The sequence below is a fragment of the Salmo salar genome, chromosome 13 (genome assembly GCF_965601325.2).
Source record: "Salmo salar chromosome 13, fSalSal1, whole genome shotgun sequence".
Lineage (NCBI taxonomy): Eukaryota > Metazoa > Chordata > Actinopteri > Salmoniformes > Salmonidae > Salmo > Salmo salar.
In genome coordinates, this window is record NC_138303.1 from 26888757 (window position 1) to 26894999 (window position 6243).

The window sequence follows — 6243 nt, forward strand, 5'->3', positions numbered from 1 at the left end:
CCAAGTTGTATAAACATTTCAAGGATAATCAATGGAAACAAGATGCACCTGAGCTCAGTTTCGAGTCTCATAGCCAATGGTCTGAATACTTATGTAAATAAGGTATTTCTGTTTATTTTTAATACATTTGCAAACATTTCAAAAAAACTGTTTTCACATTGTCTTTATGGGGTATTGTGTGTAGATTGTGTAGGATTTTATTTTATCAATTTTAGAACAAAATGTGAAAAAGTTGAGTTCAGAATACTTTCTTTCCGAAGGCCCTGGTGTCTGATATGGCTGACTCTGAAACAAATGTGGTTTCTGCTGACAATTGATATGTACAAACTATGGCATATGGCAATGACGATGAGATAAAAGGCAATCCGTAATTTGGATTAAGACATTAACGAGCGAGCTAGGACGAACATAATCAATATAACTATTTGTTCAGCACTTTTGAAATGTACTGCGACAGAATTCATAACATAGGTCGTTCTTACACTATTCTCCCTGTACACCAAGTCAGAACTGTAGGATAAATAAACGGGGCATATAAGTGACGCAGTTAGCTTTTAACCTTTCTGGCGCAGGCGTTCCGCTAGCGACCTACCTCGACAACATCCGGTGAAATTGCAGAGCGCCAAATTCAAAATACAGAAATAGTCATAATAAACATTCATAAGAAATACAAGTGTTATACATCGGCCTAAAGATTAACTTCTTGTTAATCCAGCCGCTTTGTCAGATTTCAAAAAGGCTTTATGGTGAAAGCATAACATGCAATTATCTAAGGACAGCGCCCCGCTTACAAAAGCATACAAACAATTTACAACCAAGTAAAGGAATTACAAAAGACAGAAATAGCGATAAAATTAATCACTTACCTTTGAAGATCTTCATATGGCTGCAGTCACAAGAGTCCCAGCTACACAATAAATGGTCGATAAAGTCCCTCTTTATATCCCAAAAACTCAGTTTTGTTCAGTAATCCACTGGCTTAAAGGCGGTCAAAACATGCAAACGAATACATCCTAATAGTACCGGTAAAGTTCGTCGAAACATGTCAAACGATGTTTATAATTAATCCTCAGGTTGTCTATTGTATAAATAATCGATAATATTTCAACCGGATAATAGCGTATTCAATAGAAAGGAAAAACAGAGAAGGGCGCACACTCGTTCACGCGCACAAACCAGCTCTGCATTCTTCCTCAGTCCACTGACAAAAAGGGTCTCATTCTTCTTAATTTTTCAGAAATGAAGCCTGAAACAATGTCTAAAGACTGTTGACATCTAGTGGAAGCCATAGGAACTGCAATCTGGGTCCTAACCCATTAGATACTCTCTATAGGCATTCAATTGAAAATACCCACATAAAAAACATCCCACTTCCTGGATGGATTTTCCTCAGGTTTTTGCCTGCCATATCAGTTCTGTTATACTCAGACATTATTTTAACAGTTTTGGAAACTTTAGAGTTTTCTATCCAAATCTACCAATTATATGCATATCCTAGCTTCTAGGCCTGAGTAACAGGCAGTTTACTTTGGGCATGCTTCTCATCCAGATGTCGAAATACTGACCCAAGCCATAAGAAGTTAACCTCTCTACGTCCCACCTGGCCAACATCCAGGGAAATTGCATAGGTGCCAAATTCAAAAACAGAAATTCTCATAAAAATTCATAAAACATACAAGTGTTATACATCGGTTTAAAGATGAACTTCTTGTTAATCCAACCACGGTGTCAGATTTCAAAAAGGCTTTACGGGGAAAGCATACCATGCGATTATCTGAGAACAGCGCCCAGCAGACAAATAATTACAAACCGTTACCAGCCAAGTAGAGGAGTAACAAATGTCAGAAATAGCGATAAAATTAATCACTTACCTTTGATGATCTTCATATGGTTACACTCACAAGACTGATGACAAGGTAGGGATGGAATACAGAAGATAGGCCTATTTTTGGTAAAAGACCAAGTCCATATTATGGCAAGAACTGCTCAAATAAGCAAAGAGAAATGACAGTCCATCATTGCTTTAAGACATGAAGGTCAGTCAATGTGGAACATTTCAAGGACTTTGTGCAGTCGCAAAAACCAAGCGTTATGATGAAACGGGCACTCGTGAGGACCGCCACAGGAAAGGAAGAGTTAACTCTGCTGCAGAAGATAAGTTCATTAGAGTTAACTGCATCTCAGAAATTGCAGCCCAAATAAATGCTTCAGAGTTCAAGTAACAGACACATCTCAACATCAACTGTTCTGAGGAGACTGCTTGAATCAGGCCTTCATGGTCGAATTGCTGCAAAGAAACCACTACTAAAGGACACTAATAAGAAGAGACTTGCTTGGGCCAAGAAACACAAGCAATGGACATTAGAGTGGCAGGTAGCCTAGTGGTTAGAGCATTGGGCCAGTAACCGAAAGGATGCTGGATCAAATACCTGAGCTGACAAGGTAAAAATCTGTCGTTCTGCCCCTGAACAAGTCAGTCAACCCACTGTTCCCCAGTAGGCTGTCATTGTAAATAAAAATGTGTTCTTAACTGACTTGCTTAGTTAAATAAAGGTTACATTTTAAAAATAGACTGGTGGAAATGTGTCCTTTGGTCTGGAGTCCAAATTGGATGTTTTTGTTTCCAACCGCCGTGTCTTTGTGACGTGGTGTGGGTGAACAGATCTCCGTTTGTGTATTTCCCACCGTAAAGCATGGAGGAGGTGTTATGGTGTGGGGGTGCTTTGCTGGTGACACTGTCTGATTTATTTAGAATTCAAGGCACACTTAACCAGCATGGCTAACACCGCATTCTGTAGTGATAATTCATCCCATCTGGTTTGCACTTAGTCCCAGTATCATTTGTTTTTCAAGAGGACAGTGACACAACACACCTCCAAGCTGTGTAAGGGCTATTTGACCAAGAAGGAGAGTGATGCATCAGATGACCTGTTCTCCACAATCACCTGACCTCAACCCAATTGAGATAGTTTGGGATGAGTTGGATGGTAGAGTGAAGGAAAAACGGCCAACAAGTGCTCAGCATATGTGGCAACGCCTTCAAGACTGTTGTCAAAAGTTTGGACGCCTATTCATTTCAAGGTTTTTTTTTTCTTTATTTTTACTATTTTCTACATTGTTGAATAATGGTGAAGACATCAAAACTATGCAATAATGCATATGGAATCATGTAGTAACCAAAAAAGTGTTAAACAAATGAAAATATATTTTAGATTCTTCAAAGTAGCCACACTTTGCGTTGATGACAACTTTGCACACTCTTGGCATTCTCTCAACCAGCTTCATGAGGAATTATTTTCTAACAGTCTTGAAAGAGTTCCCACATGCTGAGCACTTGTTAGCTGCTTTTCCTTCACTCTGCCATCCAACTCATCCCAAATCATCTCATATATATATATATATGGAGGAGGTGACGGAGACGGCCAAGTTGACTGATGAAGCAGTGAGTAGTGACCGAGATAAGCAGGCCGAGGGGTCTTCTGTTGATCCTCCTGGGCTAGCGGTCTCCTCAGAGGACTCTGAACCGCTGGGAAACAGGAACTGTAATGATACTGACAATGTTGACATGGACCATTCAGGCAGCCCTGAGTCTGTTAAAGGAGACCACAGTATGGAGGACAGACTCAAAGAGAACAGTCAAGCCAAGGACAGCGTCCAGAACTCAGTCAATGTCAAGCCAGCTGCATCTGAAATGGAGTCTGAGAAGTTGGAGCAACCGACCAAGAAGAAAAGGGAAGGTCACAAGGGCGTGCCTAGCAACAGGCGGGAGGAAGGCACGGTTGTCCCCAACAACAACCACCACCACTCCAATCAGGTGAGCCTGTCCGTGACATCATCCCACAAAGTCAAGACCGATGATCCCAAAAAGGATTCGCCCGAAAAGGATTCGCCCAAGAAGAATTTGACCAAAAAGGATTCGCCCAAAAAGCACTTGCCGTCGGACTCCTCAGAACGAGGTGAAAAACACCCAAGGACTGACTTTAGTGATGTGACTGATAACAAAGCAGTGCCAGTGGATGGGGAGAACACAGAGAAAGCTTTAAAGGGACAGACAAATGTAAAAGATGTGAAAAATGAAGTGGAAGTGATGGATGTGGAATCCACCTACCAGCCAAGTTCAGACCAAGACATGGGATCTTCCGGAAGGAAGGAAGGAAGGAATCCGAGGCAGACTAAAGCGACATATGTTCACTTGTGTACATTTATGGCCAATCCCAAAATGTACTCCATCAGATAACATAGGTATAAGCCTATTCGAGTGGGTATATTATTTTTGTTGGTATGGATTACTGAATTTATTTGTTGACATGTCTGAAATTGTATTGTGATGGGGAAGGGGAGTATGGTAATGACTGCAAAATCAGTTGTCCATGGTTGATACTGCAAGTAGTTAGGAGCTTTGTACTGAGGAGATTGATAAGGAAAGTCTAACATTGAAATGATTAATTCCATATCATACAGTGAAATGTTGCTTGCTTGTTACAACTTTACAGTTGTTTTGCACAGGGGGAAAAAATACATTTGGAAATATACTTTGTATCTAGTATGATGCATCATGTGTCCTTGTTCAGACGACATTGTTTTATTAATTTTTTTACTGAAAGCCCATACTGTGAAATGGGAAGAGGATTGTAATGTCATTAGTTTATTTCAAGAATGTTGCACAATTATTATTTTGAGTATGAGAGGTATGATCTATAGATGACTGCCAAAAAAAGAAAATAACATTTGACTGGTTGATTGTATTGTCTTCTTGGCAGTATTGGAATAATGAGACGTAGCTATTTGGTAAAATAACTTTTGCTTTGTTGGATGATATGTCAACAATAGGATGTGGGTGTACTTCCCTTATATTCTGGAGCATATTTGTATTTATTGATTGTTTAATTGTTTATTTTTCTAATGTATTATATGATTTGCCAGAAGCCTTTTTACTCAGGAAAGCCCTGTGGAAGATAGTAAACAACATTTCTTCCATCTCCGAGGTTATGTTTGGGACATAAACCATGTTTCCATCCAGTTTGCATGCTAGTAAAACGAAAAATCAAGACCGCTTTGATGGAAACAGGAACTTTCGGTGCAAGTTTGTTCGACATGGTGGCATCTTTTTTGTCAAAAATTAATTATGCGAGATATGGCGGTGGAAACCATCATATCGAAGTAAACTAGGAGTCACACCATCATATGCTGTGTGGTCCTCCCACAATGACTCAGGAAACCATGCAGTTTGTGAAATAATTTATGATGAACTTCACAGGGTGGTGAAAGTGCACCTTGATGAGCTTGACGCTAATTTCCAATAGATATCGAGGGTCTTATTCTGGTGACATGATGATCGACACTTGACTCCAGTTTGGTGTTTCCACCAAACTGAATTGTTGCGCATTAAAATCAGTGAGTGATGACATTGCACACAAAATGTACTTTCACTAAAAGGAAAACTCCATTGTTGATATAGTCCCAAAATGTTTTGCATGTCAGCAATCAAGTTTTCAAGATGTAGAACTTTCAAAATACAGCTGTATGATGCATTTTGCATCATATGATGCTGGGTTTTGCAGCATTTGATGCAAAATGCGTCATACTGTATTTTGAACGTTTCTTTTTATGCAGGTTTTTTCATATTCGCATCAAAATCTGTCATCAATTGGATGGCATTTCTTCCATCTCTGAGATTGTTTGGGTCATCTTTGTTTTTAACCCTGGTGAAGATTTTGTCATGAATTCCATTTAAATATATTAGGCAAATTAATTAACCTATTAATTGTACGTGTATAGAAAGAATTGTTAATGAAATATACTCCACTTGGGTGGGGTGAGGGATAGAATTTCAGATTCCTTTGTCCATGCAACCTCAACTACCCTTTTCCTGTTAAATAACAAAATAAAGATTGTGCAACTTATTTGAATTTGTTTTCATTTTGTTTCTACAATTCATAATGTTCTTCATATTCCAACCTTGGTTTTGTCTGAATACTGTACTATGCTAACAGCTGAGGAGCAGTGTAGTGCAGTGGCATGGATACTGTCAAAATGTCACCAGGTGAATGTATTCAGAGTAGGCTTGCTTATCCAATGTGCTACCTGGTATGATAATGAGCCAGTCTGTATGTTTTACAAACTGAAGTTGGTGGAAGGGAAGCTTAGTTGTGGACCAAGGAAGGGTCAGTCCTCCCAGGAGTCTCTGATTTCAGGTCCAATACATTCCAAAACCTAGTGTAGCTTCTGCCATATGGGTGGGTA